Raw genomic sequence first — 20,251 nt, 5'->3', positions numbered from 1 at the left:
TATTAATGCTGAGTGGGGAACATGCAGTCAACAACAGAACAAAGTTTTCCAAAGAAACACACAAAAGGGGCTCCAAGACGTCAGCTTGTTTTACGGACTCATCAAATTTAAAACCAGAAGACAGAATTGTCCTTATATCTGGAGAGAACAGGCAGAGGGAAGAGGGTGGCCTGGGGGACAGCCTCTGGCCATTTGCCAGAAATGATTGCGCCCGACTCTGGGGTGAATTTTTATCCACCTAGTCAATAAGAAATGAGTCGTTACTATGGCAATTCTGACATTGTGAGTGTCGTGTTGCAGTGCAGTGCGCTCACCCAAGGCAGCTCGGCTTCCTACATGGGAGGCACTGCTGCGTAGGTGCAACAGTGATGTGGAATTAAGGGAAGAGGGGCCAAGGGTGGGGTGATAAAGGGCGATAGGAGAGGAGCTTCACAGGATTTCCTCAGGCCCCGCACGATGTAATAAGTGAGCCATTTTCTTAATATGTTGGGGTGTGATTTTTGAAAGCAACTTGGCCCCAGTTGTGTTTGGTGCTTGCTGACAATAGTCCTCATGTTTCCCCAAATTAATCCCTGAGTTTCCATCACAAAGGGGATCACAATCCTGAGGGCCAGGATAGAGAGCCGGTTTCATGGCCACTGAACTGTGGGCCGACACCGTAATCTGACGGGAGTTCTGGTTTATTTTTATTAATCTTACGAAATGTGGGGGCTGCCTGACTCCAAAAGCTTGCGCTCAAAATAGGAAGTAAGGAAAAGGAAATCTCTGAACATACACACTCCCTTCAACAGAAAACGCAACCAATGGGGCTTCTCAACAGGCATCCTGCCCCTCAGGAGGAAAGCTTTGATCTGGAAGACTTCTGGAACATCACCAGGCTGGGAGTCAGGCAGAAGACACAACTATACTGTGCTATTTCTAGTCCTGGTTGGATTGGAGTTGGATTGGATGCTGTAAATTGCATGCTGTAAACTTCCATTGTCAGCTCTGATTCAACTGGTACAGAAATGCAATGAATGAACAAATCGCATCAGGAATGTTTTCAAAGGGTCCAAGAGGGGGGGAAGGGGCATTGCTTCTGAGGAATACAAGTAAAAGGATGTTTCCAGTTGGACCGTCCAAGTACGGCATTGGGGTGGACCGAAGATGTAAACGCCGCAAAAGCATCGGCTCCTTTTGTTCTCTCTGCATCGCCAGTTTGACGGGGGCATTTGAGCAAAGCTGAGGCTGTAATAAATTACACTTCTAATAAATCTAAGGGGCGGTGATGGATTATATGAAGTGATAACAAAAACAATACCTGTGCGTGTCTTACGGAGTTATTTGAAATAAGCCCCAAGGCTTTGAAATGCTCCCAAGAGCTGCAGAATAAAAAAAACAGAAGTATGAATATGAAACAGAAATAGATGCAATAAACTGCAGAGATTAAAATGAAGAAAGAGGCAACAGCAAAACGTATCACATTTAGGGAGCAAATCAAGGACTTATAAACCACAGGATTCCCTTGGCAAACGCTACATCTATTTTATGCCAATGACAATAAAGGAACTTCAGAAGAACTGGGGACACTCATGAACCTCAGTCTTTTATTCTCGTTTTTGTTTAGTCACTTAATTAAAGCAGCACTTAAAATAGATGAAGCACTTTATGCGTTGCAATGAAAACGCACAAATCGCCATTCAGAGATTTGCAGGCTAAGCATCTGGTGGACACTAAATAGGAATGCTATTATCTCTCTTGAACACAGAGATAGACTCAGAAGCAACAAAATCTACTACCCTCTAGCGCCCAAAGTGCAGAATTATATTATCCAGATGCCGAAAGACACTAGAGCAGAGATTATTAACCAGGCGAAATTCAATGAAACACCACACAATGTCTTGCCCTAACTGAGATTCATTTTAAAACAATCCATTGGTGTAATTCAAAGAAGAAAAACAGCGTGGGATCACAATGTATTTGAGACAATGACAGCCTCTGCTGTTAGGGAAACATTTTTAAAGCCTAGAGCAATTTTACTTGCTTGCTTTCTGGTAAATTGGTCTTATGTGTTTAGATGACATTTTTGCTACAAGAAAGAGAACTGGATGAAAACTTCATTTCAGATCCACAGAGAAGATGGCCAATTTGTACCTTTATATACTTAATTTACAAATCCCACAGACTCCTGGGTTCAAAGCACAGGATTTATAGCAGAACAGGTTTACACCAAGAGCTGTGGCAGTGAGCATCCTCAACTGCCAATTAGCTGGGTTGAAAAAGAGGTGAAAAGGTGCCATTCCTTTAGAACAGCAATTCTCAACCTGTGGGTCGCGATCCCTTTGGGAGTCGAATGACCCTTTCACAGGGGTCGCCTAAGACCATCCACCTCCACTGGCGTCGCCCATGCTCAGGAGCATGTCCTGAAGCGTCAGGTGCATGAACAATGCCGGGTGGCAAAGCAGCCTCCTCCCAGTTCCGGGCACAAACCAGATGCCACTCCACCCGGTCTCCATGGCAGGGAAAGGACGAGGCGTTTAAGGGGGAGAGAGACAGGTTCTTCTGGGTGGCGGATCAGCCTTGGCTCCGAAGGACATCCGAAGCGAGCGTGGTCGGCGATGCCGCTTCAGCCCAGCCGCCTGCACAGGGGCTCGAAGGCGCCTGGACAGCAGGAGACCGGCGGGGCAGTCGGGCCATCTGCTTCAGCCAGCGGGATGGGCTCTCATCCAGGCAGGAGCATCCTGGGATTCAAGCCACCTTGGGCCTGGGCGCTGCCTTTGCTCCCCCCGCCTGTCCTGTCCTGCAGGCTAAACTGAGCTTGGAGGCTTTTTGGCCCCCAGAAAGGGCTGGCAGGAGAGGCTGGAGGGGAGGACTGGCCCTGCACACCCATTCCTTCCGCCTGAGGAATTCCACTCGGGACAGAAGCACAGTTTGATGTAGCTTAAGCCTCTGTTAAAATCCCATTTAAAGGGCAATTTCTTAATCTGTGTTAAATAGATTGCTCACAAGAATTAACCGCTGTGCACTCCCATGCCTGGTTTTAACGATTCTTAAGGAAGAAAGAAAGAAAGAAAGAAAGAAAGAAAGAAAGAAAGAAAGAAAGAAAGAAAGAAAGAAGAAAATGGAGGGAGGAATGGAAAGAAAGTAAGAAAGAAGAAAGTGGAGGGAGGGAGGAATGGAAGGAAGGAAGGAAGGAAGGAAAGAAAGAAAGAAAGAAAGAAAGAAAGAAAGAAAGAAAGAAAGAAAGAAAAAGAAAACTCGGTGGGTGGGGGGAACGGAATGTAAAAAAAGTGAACTTAATAAAGTGAAACTCATGTAAACCACCAACTGCTGCTGGAGGCAGGCAGGGAGGTCATTTTATCCTGGAAAAGCCCAGCCTGGCTGATCTTCTCCCAAACTAAGACTGGCAGATTAATCACTATGCTTTAATTGCAATAATGAAAATACATCCTGCGTATCCGATATTTTACGATTCATAACAGTAGCAAAATTACAATTACAAAGTAGCAATGAAAACAATTTTATGGTTGGGGGTCACCACAACATGAGGAACTGTATTAAAGGGTCGCGGCATTGGGAAGGTTGAGAAACAATGCTTTAAGAGCTTCTGTGGACAGCAGCTGTGACCTTCCCTTGCAGCGCCTAAGGCCATCCCGAGGGGCTGTCAATCAAATGCGATGGTGTCTGCAGTTCAAGAGGACCAGCTAGCGAAGGATGTGCCAGGTCTTTGCTTGCGACCCTCAAAGCTGCTCCAGTTCAGGATGTGTCTTCTCTTCTGCCTGGTGCCCTCAAGAGCTGCCACCCACCCAACACACCTGAGGGGAAAGCTTGGCAAAGGCCCCCTTGGATAATGGAAGGAAGAAGAGAAAAGAAAATATCAAATGCCCAGTTTGCTCTTCCCCAAGAGGGCACCGGAAAACCCAGGCAAACCTAATGGGAACTTGCCCACAGTTGGAGCATTCGGCAGCAAACGGCTTTTATTCAGCCAAACCATATTTAGCCTAATAAATGCCTTTCTCGTTTCTAGACACGGCTCAGCATTTCCTTCTCAACCTGACTTTTAGAACAGAACAGAACAGAACAGAACAGAAGTGTGATTGGGCAAGGAATTTGTTTTTGGTGCATTTGTCTCAGTGTACATAAAGAAAAATAAAATAGAATGCATTCATCAAGAATCATAAGATACAACACTTAGTGATAGCCATAGGTTACTAATAAGCAATCAAATTATACTAAGAACCAAATAAAACAATATAAAATTTAAATATGCATGCGACATGGTAATAATCATTAAGTGGAAAGAGATAGGTACTAGGAAGGAGGAGAAGAATAATAGTAATACAGTCTTAGTAGATAATTTGACAGTGTTGTGGGGATTAGTTGTTTAGCAGAGTGATGGCATTTGGGGGAAAAACTGTCCTTGTGTCTACCTGTTCTGGTGTGCAGTGCCTTAAAGTGTCGTTTTGAGGGTAGAAGTTGAAACAATTTATGTCCAGGATATGAGAGATCTATAGATGTTTTCACAGCCTGCTTTTTGGCTTGTGTAGTATACAGGTCCTCAATGGAAGGCAGGTTGGTAGCAATTATTTTTTCTGCAGTTCTGATTATCCTCTGAAGTCTGTGTCTGTCTTGTTGGGTTGCAGAGCCAAACCAGACAGTTATAGAGGTGCAGATGACAGGCTCAATCATTCCTCTGTAGAATTATTTACGGTAAATTATAGAATTTAGGGTGGCTCCCTGCATGGGCACAGAGCAAGCCCACATTAATCCCAAATTCCTGAATTGCCCCTGAAGAAGAAACAAAATTCTCTAAAACACATTTGGACACATTTTTCAATAAAGATTTTTCCTCCAGATCCCTTTGAGATTTGATCCTTTCTTTTTATTTAATTTTTTTATATTTTTATTTATTTACAAACATGCAAAATACACACACACAAAACTTAGACGTACACTACATTTACACAATACAGTACAAACAGGTACTTCTAATAACAATTTCAAATTTATACGATTCTTCTTATGTCATTTCCCCTTCTAATATATTTCATTTGTGTTTCACCATTTTTAACCCTCTTATTTTACTCATCTATCTGCTATATTGGGTGATTACCTCTAATAAATTTAAACTCTCTTTAGTGTGTATGTGTGTATGTATGTGTATGTGTATGTGTATGTATAGACAGTGACGTGCGGTGAGGTTTATGACTGGTGAGGCACTGACACAGTGCTGGGTTTCAAATATTTTTAGACTTGTGGACTTCAACTCCCAGAATTCCACAGCCAGGCATGCTCAGTTCCAATTTAAAGCGACAGCATTTGTTTTTCTCCTTTGCTCCTTCTTTCTTTTTCTTTTTCTTCTCCTTCCCCTCCTTCCCCTCCTTCCTCCCTCTCTCCCTTCCTCCCCCTCTCTCAAACACACACACACACACACACACACACACACACACACACACACACAGAAGTTGGATTGGACTATCTCTCCTACCCCTTCCCTCTCTCACTCACTCTCAAACAAACCCCCCCTCCCCACACACAAAAGTTGGATTGGATATCTTTTCCAGTGGCTTGAAAGCAGCTCCTCTGCCATCCCCCCCCATTCCCCTGCTGCCTTTCCTAAACACCTCCACCATTGCAAATGCAGCCTGCTGTCTGGGTGGGAAATGCCTGGAACACAATAAAGCCCACCCACCACCTCCTGCTGGCAGGCTGGGGTGAGAGGAGAGGCAGAGAAGCCGGAGGGGAGCCAAGCCGAGCCTTCCAAAAGAAAGAGGCTGGGGGGAAGTGTGGGTACTACAGCATGGCTCTTTGCCTGGCTTCCTGCCTCCTCCTGTGGTCTCTTCAGTGCTCACTTGTGCTCTCCCTCCCCAAGTGTAGTTTGATTGCAGGTGGAGCCACGTTGCCTTTTCAAACTTGTAATCAGTGAAGCTGGGCTAGATTTTTATATAGTTTTATCCAGCTGTGTGTTTGTGAGAGAGAAATGAATGGGGGCCTGGGGAGGAAGTCACTACACTTGGGGAGGGAGAGCACCAGTGAGGTTAAGCAGAGTCATCCACGGTGAGGCAGCAACTAGCTCAGCTTTTTCCTTTTACTTTTTTTTCCATGATGAGAGTGGTGAGGCTGTGCCTCACTTGCCTCACCTGACTGCACGTCACTGTGTGTGTGTGTATGTATGTATATATATATATATATATATATATATATATATATATATATATATATATATATATATATATACACACACACACACACACACATACATACATACATACATACATACACACACACACACACACACACAAATATATATATATATATATATATATATATATATATATATATATATATATATATATATATATATATATATATATATATATATATATATATATATATATATATATATATATATATTCTCCTTAACTTCTATTTTTGAGTTTTATTGACTTCTTTCATTGATCCTTGTTTCTTTCCTCCATCCACCTATACCATTTTTCTCATATCTGGTAATATTCCGTTTGTTGTTTTCCCTGGATTTCTTTTGTTAATTTGTCCATTTCGGCACAGTCCATAACCTTTCTTATTATTTCATCTTCACTTGGTATTAATTTATTGTTCTATTTCTGAGTGAAGGCAATCCTAGCCGCCATAATTATGTGTAAAATTAAATACTGGATTTCTTTTTATATTTCACAATCATTATTCCTAGTAGAAAAACTTCTGGTTTCCAATCTATTTTGACTCCTGTTATTGACTCTAGCCAATTTTTAATCCTTTTCCAATACTTTTTAGCCTCCTCACATGTCCATCATACGTGATAATATGTTCCATGTGTTGATTCACATTTCCAACATTTTGGGGAGATATTTGCTGAGATTTTTGCTAACCTTACTGGTGCCAGGTGCCATCTGTAAAACATTTTGTACTGGTTTTCCTTGTATGCAATCGATAGTGCCGTTTTTAAATTTGTCCCCTAAATTTTTTCCCATTTATCTAATTCAATATTGTAGCCAAAGTTCTGTGCCCATTTTACCATTTGTTCTTTCATAATTTCTTCTTCCATTTTATACTTCAGAAGAAATGTATATATACTCCCTATCATCTTTCTTTCTTAGCTTTGGATTATTTTATCTAATTCGTGTGGTTCCATTTCGATGCCATATAATTTAGTATCATTATGTGTTTAGTTTTGATTTGCAAGTAGGTTAGCCAGTCAACTTTCATGTTTTGTTAATTAAGTCTCAGTATCTTAATACTTTATTCATATCTGTAAAATTTGGGTGTGTCTTCCTTTCTGTTGGGGATAGCCAATTCGGGATTTTCACTTAGTGATTTTTAAAAAAAATTGACCCAGTTTTGCAATAACGCATTTCTAATTAGATGTTTTTTAAAGTATTTGTGCGTTTTATTTTTATCATCCCATAGGAACGTATGCCAACCTGCTTGCAGATCATGGCCTTCTAAGGTCAAGATTCTTTTATTCTTTAACTCTATCCAGTCCTTCACCCATGTTGTTGTTACTGCTAATGTGTATAACTCCCAGTTTGGTAATGCTAAGCCTTCCCTCTCCTTGCTATCTTGCATTGACTTTAGTTTTATCCTCACTTTTCGCCCTTGCCAGATGAATGTAGCAGTTAGTTTGTTTAATTCCTGAAAGAAAGTTTTACCCAGATTAATAAGTGCAGCTTGCAACAAAAATAAAATTTTTGGTAAAATATACATTTTAACTGTGGCTATACGCCCCATTAGTGATAGCTGAATATTTTTCCAGCTTTCTAAATCTTTCTTTATTTGTGTCACTAGTTTATTATAATTATCGTCTTTAATTGTAGAACATTTTGCCGACACCCAGATCCCCAAGTATTTCACTTTCTTAGTTATTTGCATTTTAGTTACTAATTCCAATTCCTCTTCTTGCTTTTTTGTCATATTCTTAGTTATCATTTTTGTTTTGCTTTTATTAATTTTTAATCCTTCCACTTTGCCATACTCTTCTAATTTTTGAATTAATTTTGGACTGGATTCTAGAGGAAGAGATTTGATTCCTTTTTCTCTTACCTGGTTACTTCTGGAGATTCTTTTTCCAGCATTTTGGTTCTTTGGAGCAGACAGTCCTTTATTTTTTATTTCTATTGCCTTTTGGGACAAATTCTTCGAAGGGCAGCTCTCAGAAATGGTACCTTTCAGGTTAAGCATCTGTTATATAGAGATCTGCTTCTTATCAAACACTGCGGGATGTTTTCATCCTGTAATTTTAGAAGATTTGGGAAGCATGCCAAACTCTGTTGAACTGCAACCGAGGTCAGTGGGACTCTGGTTGGATTTGCTTCTGGCACAGAACAACCCAGGGCAAATTTTGGCCAAACCGAATCCGACTTCAGTCAACCATGTCTCCTTTGCCGGGTCAAGGTGCAAGGGTGTAGCCCTGCAGTGAATTCAGTAATGGGTTTTTTTGGCCTTCAACTGCAGAACTAAAATATTTTTTAAAATCAGCCTAAGACAGAGGTGTCTGGCCCATGGGGTACTTAGATCTGGTCCATGGAGCTGCCCTGGAAACAGTGAAGGACCGGCCCGCTGTGCTTCTGCCAGGGAAAACTGGCTTCTGAGCTCCGTTTGTGGCTGCCACGACCTCCTGCAACCCTCTGCCTGTGAAAACGGAGCTCGGGAGGGCTGCATGTGGCCTTCCTGAGCTCCGTTTTCATTGACAGTTTTCGCTGACAGAGGGTTGCAGGAGGCCGTGGCAACCAAAAACGGAGCTCAGAAACCCGTTTTCACTGACAGAGGGTTGCAGGAGGTCATGGCAGCTGAAAATGGAACTCAGAAACCCATTTTCGCTGACAGAGGATTGCAGGAGGCCCTGGCAGCCAAAAACGGAGCTCAGAAACCTGTTTTTGCTGACAGAGGGTTGCAAGAGGCCATGGCAGCTGAAAATGGAACTCAGAAATCCGTTTTTGCTGGCAGAGCGCTCGGGTCACCATAGGCGCCCTTGACAGTGATGTTGAGCTGGCCATGCCCATCCTTACCATGCCCACCCCAGCCCCCGAGGTCAAATACAACCCTGATGTGACTCTCAATGAAATTGAGTTTGACACCCCTGGTCTAGGCATTATATATTGTCAGTCTGAACATCTTTCTCAGCTGAACTATTTCATACAGAGAAAACAGAGACAGCCTGTTGAGTGGGCTGTCTGCTCACAGATGCTAACACATTGCTCAGCACTAAGGAAGCAATAATCACATATTATTGCCACAATTTTATCATCAAGATGTCCCTTTGAAGAGAACTATTGTGGTTCCTAAATTAAACTGCTCTTTATTGCCCAAACAACTTAAATATGTGTACTTAAAAAAAACACGCCCTAAAACATTTTATTCTTTATAAAAGTCTATTCTATAACCAAACATTTAGCTTATTATAGTAGGCTGAGTAACCAAAGCCACAATCCTATTTTTAGCTATACAAGAATAAATATTGTTGAAACTAATGGGATTTCTAAGCAAGGAGATCTGGGATTTTGGTACTCTGCCCATCACACGTTCCATCGAAGTGCTAGATGTAGGGGTGGGCTCAGGAGTGGGTTGCTCCTGGCATTACTGCCGGTTCAGTACATGCAAAAATTTTGTGCACATGTGCTTGCTTCACTCACGCACATGCCAGATGCGTGCTCCCTGCATGTGCGCATGTGCATAAAAAAGGTTGCGCATGTGCAAAACGTGAAAAAAAGAAAAAAATAGATTTGTGCTATTGCGATTGTTCTGTGCATGTGCAGAACCAAAAATCAAGATGGCAGCCCCATAGGAGAACCGGTTCAGGGGCGTGGCAGACCTGGGTTGCTGCCGGTTCCAGCGACCCAGGCCACCAAACCACTACCTGTTCATCCGAACCTCTGGGTGGGCTGCTGCAAGTTCGCACAGGTTCAAGAGAACCTCTAGCTAGGAATCTGCCCAGTTTGGAGAACCCACAAATCCCACCCCTGGCTGGCCTCGCCCTCCCTGCCTCCCTCCCAGGAGTCCCCACGTGCCCCGTTTGGGATGCCAGGTAAGTACAGGGACCTCGGAGAGGCTTGGGGAAGGTAAAAAATAGGCCTCCCAGAAGTTCCAGAAAGCCGGAAATGGGCCTGTTTCAGCCTCTGGAGGGCCTTCGTAGCCTTGGGACGGTGACCCCCTCCCATCATGGTGCAGGAGGCCCACTAGGCCACGCCCACCATGGCTGCAGCCACCCAGCTACTGGGCAGAGAACCCGTTGCTAAAATTTTTGAAGCCCACCCCTGGCTAGATGAATGCCTCTCTCATGGCATCTGCACCTCTGCACCCAAAAACAGGCAATGACGTGGTTTTCCAGGAAAGGTGCCTCCACTGGCTTCCACTGCTGGGGGATGAGAAAAGCAAAAAATTGCCCAGCCATTTTCAGAGGGGAAAGAAGCCCAAGGAAGTCTCAAGGTAGATTCTTCACGGCAGAACCGAAGAGAAAAGAAGTTTCTGAATTTTGTGTTATCCGTTTTTTAATTTCAATCAGAAATCTGTGTGTTCCCTCTTGCTTCGTAATTCCTTCCGTCCTGTTCAGTATTTGAAAACTAATGAGCTGACTCTGACCATTCCTAAGAGAGAAATAATAGGCTATTTCTTACGCTGATTCATGTTCACACAACTTAGTTTCTTTTACAGAGCGAATTATACAGGTTTTCCAATAAAAGGCATCAAGTGTCCTTCCAGCTGTTACTTTACACAAGGCCAACTTGATATGCTTAATGGGAATACAATATTTAGCAGTTAATAGAAAAACAGCTGGATGGAGAGAAAATTCAACCTTTAATATTTGACTCGGTCTACAATAAATCATTTTCCAGAATTGTTGGGCTTTACAGCATTGCAACCAAATGAAAAAGAGTGATCAAATCTGACTATTGAATTTCCAAGATGTTTTACAGGAGAGATTACATTATTCTGGCAACCACCTGTGCTTCCCTCTTGAATGCCATCTCCCTAGAGATCCATCTTGCTTCCATTTTAGCTATTCTCCAAGGCCTTGGGATAGGGGTCTGTGGAGTTTCTTACACTTATGATATATGGAGTGTGTATAGATATAAATTATTTCTCTTTTTATATAGTGTTCTACCTTTTTAAGTGTAAGATGCTCAAAGTCATCCTACAGCCAGGTGGCCTTTAAATTTAATAAACGGCCACATAAATAATCAATGCATCAATATTGAAGTGATATTTCATGGGTAAAACATCTTGCACCAGTTTTCTCTAAGTGAAATGAGACAATTCTCTTCCACCGATCCTCCCATTCAACATAAACCCAAGATCACTGGTTATGATGGGGGAGAAATCCACTTTTTTCCTCTTGCTATTTCCCCCTCTCCCACATCTCTTTTGTATGTGTACCTGCCTTTAGATCAGTCTTGACTCCTGATGGCTCCCTGGACAAACCCATGAAGATTTCCTGGTAGCATTTTAGGAAGTTGGTTTGCTGTATTCATCTTCTTCCAAAGGCCAAGGGTGTGACTGGCCCAGAGGTGGGTTGCTGCTGGTTCGGCCCGGATTGACCGAATTGGTAGTAGTGGTGATGGGAGGTTCTGCCCATGCGCCCAGACGTTTCTGCGCATGGGCAGAAATGTCGCATGTGCAAGTGAGAGTGCACAGGAGCAAATCCAAACCAGTAGTAAAGAAATTGGCAACCCACCTCTGGACTGGCCCAAAGTCACCCAGCAACCTTCATGTCAAAGACAGGCGAAACCTGGTCTCTTGATTTCTAGCCCATTATGTCTAACCCTAGATGACCAGTTGAGGGCAGCAAGTAGATACAGAAAATTCTACTGTAGTTACTTCCCTGCCCTCTGGTGGCCGTTTTTAGTTGTGCATCCACATGTGTTAGAATCAGTAGGTTGTTTTTTTTTAAATGACTGAACAGTGTTATACCAATAACTTATTCTAACTCTGATGATGGAGAGAGGGTTCACACAGAGAGATGGCTTACCGTATACCAATAATTTTCTTCCTCCTGCACAAGTCTATCATATTCTATGATAGAGGAAAAGGTTTGTGTGGTTAGGTATTTTGCTTAATGCAGTGGTGGGGGAAGCTGCTTGGGTCAGAAAGATGGCTCTGAAGGAAGGATTAGCCCTCTCCTCCCAGTGTGGCAGCCTTTGGGTTTTTAGATTAAAACAGGATAGAAGGTTAATGGCAGACATTCGGCTTCTTCTACACTTATTCTCCCGCTTTAAACATTTACATTCTTCTAGTAAGGAGATCTGTGTGTTCCTTTGCTTGTAAAGGAAGGAGTGCTGAAGAACATAAGGCATAATTACAAGATTTGTCTGTATGTAAAGAATAGCAATAAAGCCCCCCTTCCCAAGGATTAGCTACATCCCCTCCTCTTGCAGATGTAACGCAGTCCAGTCCAGTTTCTCTCTCCCACCCCCACCCTCCAAATTTTGGGTTTAAACAGGATGTTCAGTTTGAATCTTCCAGGTGCTGCAGCACTTAAAGTTTTCAACATTCCTATAAAAGCAAAGAATAAAAATGATTCCCAAAGGAACTATTGAAAGTCTGTAACTCTTTCGCTATGCATTATGCATTCGCCAAATTTGCTGGCGGTGTTGTAAGTTTGAAGCCTCCCGCTGGTTTTCATTACTGCTACAGACGCTTCAATCTGAGCCGGGCAGATATCGCTCTGAACAGTCTCCCCCCTGTGTGTCTATGCACGCGCACGCACACACACACACACACACATTTAGTCCTGGTTTCTTATCATCTCGACTTTCAAACTGAGTTTCCTTCAAAGTGAATTCCTCTTTCCTTCAGATTCCTTTCCACAATTAGCCCAACCCGTATCCTGCCACAAAACCAAGCTGAAATTGAGTTGTTTGCATATGAAAAGGTTGGTGTTCAGGTTAAAGTTATTTAACTATGAAAGATATGATAAATCTTCTTAATATCCAGATAAAGCACCAAAATTACTTCTGGGTTTTTTAATTTATACATTTACCAGACACACCATGTGTTTTGACCTAGGCTTCCTCAGCAGCACAAAGCTGAGTCCTCGTCCCAGTAAACCCCTTTTTATTTAATTGACAGTGAATTCCTCTCCAGCAAAGTCTTTCCTCTATCGCAGTCTTTCAAGATAGTTCACAATTACCGACCTTTATCAGGCTTGGAGAGTGGCCAGGCCGATCTCTTTCAGATGCCACAATACTTGGGAAGAATGCAGTAATTAACTAATTGTCTCCTGCAAACTCCACTCCCTTTCGCTCCTCTTTTATTTCCTCTGTGAGGGGCCATTCATCGTCTACCTGCAGCCTTACTCCCAAGTCGACCCCTGTTCTTTAGGTGTTCCCTTCATCTGGTAACTCTGTCCATGCGCATACTGGAAACAGGCTCCAGCTGTTCGTCTGCCTCACTGATGTCTGACTACAAAGGCAGCTGATAACTGGCATACGGCTCTGGCCCCCTCTCTGCCTCCAACACAGAGCCCTCATCAGAGCCTTCCCCAGACTCCAGGACTGGCCCATGTTCCCCCACAACCTCCTCACTGTCCAAATCTCCTGCCAGTTCTGCTGGTCACTGATGGGCCACAACACCATGAAAGCATCCTAGGAGAACAGAAAAATAATTACAAGAAGCTTTCCCTGAGCCCCAGGAAAGTTGCTGGCAGCTCTGGGGTTGATCACATCCTCTGGAAAGGTGTCTTCTGGCTTCCCTTCCCATCCCTACTAGATCCCCCTCACCAAGAGAAATAACAGGCTGGAGGAGGCTTTCTTCCCTGCCCTGCCTGCTGCCAGGCTCCTCTGTGCCATGCCCCAAAGACAGGCGAAGGATTTGGGCACAGGAGGCTAAATATCCTGCAAGCACCTTTTCCCAGCCTGGGCAGAAAAAACGCTTTAAAGAATGAAAAGTTGGTCCCCTCTGGGGCACCCCAATCAGCAGGAGGGAGACGAAAGTTTGATCCTCTTCAGTCCCTGCCTGGCTCTGAGGACTTTCGCGGCTTCTTGAGTGGGGGAAGTAGGGGCCCTGCAATTCCCTCGCCCCCCGAGGTATTTTGGCCTCACTGAGTAGGAAAAGGTTTTCCCCACCTCAATCCACCTGCTTAGCTCGCCGGGGACCTATGCCATCCCCTGTTGCTTCTCTCCTCCAAACTGGAAGGAGAATGTTAAACCAATGCTGGAATCAGGGACCCTCCCAATTCTGGATTCATTTCCCCTGCTTTTTGACCCATTTTCCGCCCCCCTCCCCCCCCACACCTTGGCCTCCCATTTGTTTTTAGATTACAAATCATGAATGTATTAAAAGGTTTTGCTTATAATTTCCCATTCCATTTTGGTCCCCCCACAGGCAAGTAATATTCTAACCTGTGCCTTAATGTCCTAGAGAGGACTTATATATTTTTGGGGGGAAATGGAAGAGGTGACTCTCTCTTTGCAGCTTCCTTCCCTCTTTACGTTCCTATATGGTGACTTTCACCATCAAAGATGCTGCACCTACAGCCAGGATTCCAGGATTGAAGCAGCCTGTCTAAGATGGAATGGAATAATATGGGATAATAGGAATCTTAAATATATGTAACTGTCTTTATAATGGAGCATGTTAAGAGTTCTGTAAGAGGAAAACTTTAGTGAGGAGATTAAGGGTTTGCAAGAGGAAGCTTAAATCACACCTAGCCAAACCGCAGAATTGAAGACAGGAAACTTAGGCAGGAAACGTAGTCATAAGATGTCAAAAGTATGTACAAAAATACATGTTTTAGAATCCTTCGGAGTTCAGTCTTTTGCTCCTCTGTGTAGCCACTGAACATTGCGCAATAAACCTTTTCTGTTTGATCCCGGAATTCTGTGTCAGTTCCTATATTCCATAATAAATGGCACCCCAGACAAATGAGACTGACAGGAAGAGGCCATTGGCCTTCCAGACGGACTGCCCTGGTGGGCAACCCCTATCTCGGTGTTTGAATCTCCAAGCCAGCTCCATAGCCCTTGTCTACGGAGAGACTTCGTCGAGGGGATAGGGGACATGCCCGCCAGCGAAGCACTCCAGTCAAGGATCCACAAGGGACAAAAAGAATTGGTCCTTTAGTCCGCGGACAATTGAAGACGCCTGCAGGCAAGTATAAGTAAAGGAAGTGTACCTACTCCCGTTTGGAGTGGAAGAGGGGACTGATCACCCCCTAGGAGACAAGGTGGCGTCCTAAAGTCTCCGGAGACAAGGTGGCGTCCTTAAGTCTCCATTGTTAGGATTGTGTGGGTGGTTAAGCCATTGCAGTTCCCATTGATGACCGTGAGTGTCCGGCTTCGTGGGTCAGTGGCAGTGTATTAGAACATGGGTGGTAGTAGCAGCAAGGGAGGTGTCTCACGGACACCCCTTCAATGTATGTTAGATAACTTCAAAGCTAGTTTTTCTAGGGACTATGGAGACCCAGTGGCTACCCCGTTTGAACTAAAAAAATTCTGTGAATCAGAATGGCCCACCTTCGGCGTAGGGTGGCCAAAAACAGGGTCGGCGAACCCAGAACTCGTGTCAAGAGTTCATCAAATAGTGACGGGTGATGGACACTGGGACCAATTTCCCTATATTGATCAGTGGCAAATTAACGTAAAAGAGAGACCCCCTTGGTTAATCAATTGTCAGACAGTTAGAGTCTGTTTGATGAAGTCAGAAAAAAAAAAGGGGGGGGAGAAAGAAAACCTTAGTGCCAAAGATTCTAAGTCAGGCTGATAGGGAGGAATTCCAACGACCCCCTCCGTATTCTACCCAAGTAAAACCAGTAACTCTCCCTGCAACAAAAACCAAAAAAACCAAAAAAACCTGAACCGGTTCCTGTACAGCCAGAAACAGAGAATCAGACAAAACCTTAGGAACCTAAGTCAAAGAAGAAAATAAAGAGAAGTGCCTCATGGTCTTCAGCGGGTTCTGAAGATTCTGTGTCAAACCATACTAGAAGTAAAACAAAGGCCAGGGGTGACACTATTGCCCCTCTTAGAGAAATAATTGTATCCGTGTTAAATCAAGTGATTGGACCCCCATCAGAAAAATCAATAACAATACAAGGAGTATCAGGAAATTTGAGTTTAAAGCCTATCTTGAAACCCCTTAAATGTCAGATTGGAAGGGGAACGGTCACTCACCAATTTGTATACATACCAGAGTGTCCGGTGCCTCTCCTGGGACGAGATCTTTTAAATAAACTAAAAGCTACGATCTCGTTTGATCAGGAAGGTCAAAAACTAATTGTTCAGCATCCAGTTGAAGAAATGTGGAGACTGCTAGTAATGAAGGATGTTGAACAAGGGGCAGACTGGAAGTTATTCAATGTAGCTAAACTTTGGGCTGAAGATAATCCCCCAGGTTTTGCTAAAAATGCAATCCCTGTTGAAGTTCAATTAAAACCAAATTCTTGCCCAATAAATGTCCCTCAAAGATACTATTCAGTAGAAGCTTTACAAGCCATACAAGAAGTGATAGAAAAGTATTTAAAGGCTGGCATTCTAAGAAAGACCAGGTCTCCATGGAACACCGCAATTTTGCCAGTCCAAAAGCCAAATGGACAATGGAGGCCAGCACAAGATCTAAGGCCCCTGGACAAACAATTAGTGACCCTTCACGCTTTAGTACCAAATCCATATGTTCTATTGAGCACAGTGTCGTCTTCTGCAGCATGGTTCTCCGTGGTAGATTTGAAGGATGCTTTTTACCATTCCCCTGGCCAAACCAAGTCAAGACCTATTTGCCTTTGAATGGACAAACCCTGTGAATCGAGTCAGGAGTCAATACACCTGGACTCGCTTACCCCAAGGCTTCAAGAACTCCCCAACATGTTTTGGAGAAGCTTTAGCATCCGATTTGCAACTAACTAACTCAGCCAGGAGACTGTTGTTTACAGTATGTTGATGATGTCCTAATTACGGGGGGAAATGAAGGAAGTTGTTTCCAAAACACAAGAAACTTATTACAATTGTTACAAGAGTGTGGTTATAGGGCTTCAAGAGAAAAAGCACAACTAGTAAAACAGGAAGTCACTTATTTAAGTTATAATTTGGGAAGGAGAACAAAGAAAGGCATTCCAAACACTAAAAGATGAACTCATGAAGGCTCCAACACTAGGCTTGCCAGATGTCACTAAGTCATTTAAATTGTATGTAGATGTCCGGAAGGGAGTTGCAGTTGGAGTCTTAACTCAAGACAATGGAAAATGGAAAAGACCGGTACCCTATCTGTCTAAACAACTGGATGTACCAGCCTAGGGTTGGCCACAATGTCTTAAAACACTATACTTTTGAAGGAAACTAGCAAACTAACCTTCAATGCTCCAGTTGAAATCCAAACCTCCCATGCCTTACAGACTATTTTGGAACATAAAGGGCATTTATGGATTAGTAACCAGAGAATGTACAAATATCAGGCTCTTTTGATTGATAATCCAAATGTAACTTTACATCAATGTACCACGTTAAATCCAGCAACACTACTAACCTTCAATGCTCCAGTTGAAATCCAAACCTCCCATGCCTTGCATACTATAAAGCAATGATAAAAGCAAAAGGGAAGACCTTGATTTATTTTTATTTATTTTTATTTATTTGATTTGTTAGCCGCTCCCTCTCCACAAGGGACTCGGGGCGGCGTACAATAAATAAAAGCACATATATATATTACACGGAGGAGGTAACAACCATTACAATACATAAAATAATAATAATGAGATTAGGAATTAAAATACCCCAGTTTAAAATTACTGATTTAAAAAGACTGTCGTAAGATGGAATTATGGTTGAGCCAGGCCAGATAGTTGAAAAAGGTGGGTCTTGAGTTTTGAACGGAAGGAGCGGAGGTCGGTGGTAATCCTAATGTCGAGGGGGAGGTCATTCCAAAGGGCTGGGCCCATCACAGAGAAGGCCCTACTCCTGGGTGTTGCCCTCTGGCATTGTTTAGTGGACGGCACCCGGAGAAGTCCCTCTCTGTGAGAGCGGATTGGTCGTAGGGATGTATGGGGCAGGATGCGATCCCGCAGGTAGCTAGGTCCTGTGCCATGGAGCGCTTTGAAGATGGTAATCAAAACCTTGAAACGCACCCGATAGGCCACAGGAAGCCAGTGCAGCTCGCGCAGGAGAGGTGTTACATGGGAGTATCTAGTACTCCCCATAATCACCCGCGCGGCCGCATTCTGGACCAACTGTAGTCTTCGAGTGCATCTCAAGGGAAGCCCCATGTAGAGAGCATTGCAGTAGTCTAGGCAGGACGTCACCAGCGCATGGGTGACTGTGCGTAAGGCATCCCGGTCCAATAGGGGGCGCAATTGGCGCACCAGGCGAACCTGGTGGAACGCCCCCCTTGCCACGGCTGTTACATGGTCACCCATGGACAGCCGGGCATCCAGGAGGACGCCCAAATTGCGCGCCCGCTCCATGGGGGCCAGTTGCTCGCCCCCAATGGCCAGAGATGGAAGCAACTGGTTGAACCGGGGGGCCGGAAGCCACAGCCACTCCGTCTTGGAGGGGTTGAGTTTGAGTCTGCTGTCACCCATCCAGACCCGTACGGCTTCCAAACACCGGGACATCATTTCGACGGCCTCGTTGGGATGGTTCGGGGTGGAAATGTACAGCTGCGTATCATCAGCGTACAGATGATATCCCACCCCAAAACCACGAATGTGTACACAGACAGTAAATATGCATTCTTAACTATACATGCCCATGCAGCCATTTATAAAGAAAGAGGTTATATGGATTCATCAGGAAAGATCATACAATATGCCCCTCTTATAAAAAAATTGATCGAGGCAGCCCAGTTACCAGCCCGTTTGGCAGTCATCCATTGCCCTGGACATCAAAGGACGGACTCTCCAGTAGCAAAAGGAAATAGGAGGGCAGACTTGGCAGCCAAACATGCTGCAATGCAAGGACCAGATTACTCAGAAGAACTATTTGGAAAATTGTGTTACTTGAATGATTTCATTGAAAAATCAGATCCTACATGCACCCCCATGGAGGAACAAAAACTAAAGTTAGATTTACATCATTTGGGGAAAACCTCCCTGTTACAGCAACTGGAGAGATCTTTTTATATTCCGATGGCAGCTGCAATTATTGCTAGAGAGTGTAACCAGTGTTCCATATGTGCTCAAGTGAATGCAAGACAAGGAAAACAACTACCTCCAGGAACTCAGCCCATTTCATATATACCTATGGACTATTTAGTGGTTGATTTTACTGATATGCCAAGGCGCAACAAGTATTGTGCACTATTAGTTTTCATTGATACTTACTCTGGGTGGGTGGAGGCATTCCCTACCATAAATAAAAAGGCTATTCAGGTGGCTCGTTCATTACTTAAAGAAATCATTCCAAGATTTGGCTGCCCAACCAGAATATCCTCAGACAATGGACCAGAATTTGTACATCAGATAACAAACATCTAAAGCTGAACATGCTAACAGGACCGTCAAATCCATCATTACTAAATTTTGTCTAGAAACACATTTGAATTGGATAGAAGTATTTCCTATGGCCTTATATGCTATGCGTACTATGCCTCGAACCTCTCTTAAACTCTCACCATTTGAACTGCTATATGGACGACCCCCTGTGTTATTTACACCTATACAGGGATATCCAGACTTGGAAAATAAAGGGGGAATAGAAGTACAAAAATTAGTCCAACAATTACAATTACACAATGATCAGGTAAATAAATTGAGAAATTATGTACTAGAACAGGTCACACCACCAGCAGAGACACCAACACACTCGTTCAAACCAGGAGATAGGGTGTGGGTTAAACATTGGAAAGAGGACCCACTAACACCCAGGTGGAAGGGGCCCTATACTGTTGTCATGTGTTCTCCATTAGCAGTTAAAACCTTAGAAGGGAAGAGTTGGATCCATTGGACCAGACTCAAGGCAGCAAGAGACTCTGACCGAATATAATATCAAGTGCAAAAGACTGATAAACCCCTAGTACTGAAATTCTCTAAAAGACATCCTACTGAACCTGACCAGGAAAAAAAGGGTTTTTAACGTACGATGCGAAGATAGACTCTGCAGAATCCTACCGGCAATGGATTCTCGACGCATAGTCTGAGACATCAAGCCTTGCTAAACCATTCCTTGGAAGCTGGTTTCCGGCGCACGGCGGAAGAAGGGAGAGGAGGAGAAACAGTATTCCATTTGTTAGGATGTTAAATGAATTTGAAACCTAGCCATTTGTCAGGGAATGGAAAGCCGCTGATACATAGCCATAAGTGGAATAGGTCTGGCTTTAGTAAGTTTGATTGCCTTGA

General features: G+C 43.6%; 1 long non-coding RNA gene across 1 annotated transcript; it reads right to left on the bottom strand.

The window, feature by feature from the left end:
• Positions 1–16,718: 16,718 nt before the first annotated feature.
• On the bottom strand, positions 16,719–19,837 carry LOC309392932. The gene is made up of 3 exons (XR_014175512.1): positions 18,616–19,837; positions 17,473–17,522; positions 16,719–17,298 (listed from the first exon to the last, which is right to left on the bottom strand). It is a non-coding gene; the product is annotated as an uncharacterized lncRNA (long non-coding RNA).
• Positions 19,838–20,251: the final 414 nt, after the last annotated feature.

The sequence above is a fragment of the Natrix helvetica genome, assembly GCF_964273705.1.
Source record: "Natrix helvetica genome assembly, chromosome: 5".
Lineage (NCBI taxonomy): Eukaryota > Metazoa > Chordata > Lepidosauria > Squamata > Natricidae > Natrix > Natrix helvetica.
The sequence above is the reverse complement of the archived record's forward strand: the minus strand, read 5'-3'. Positions and strand labels throughout refer to the sequence as shown.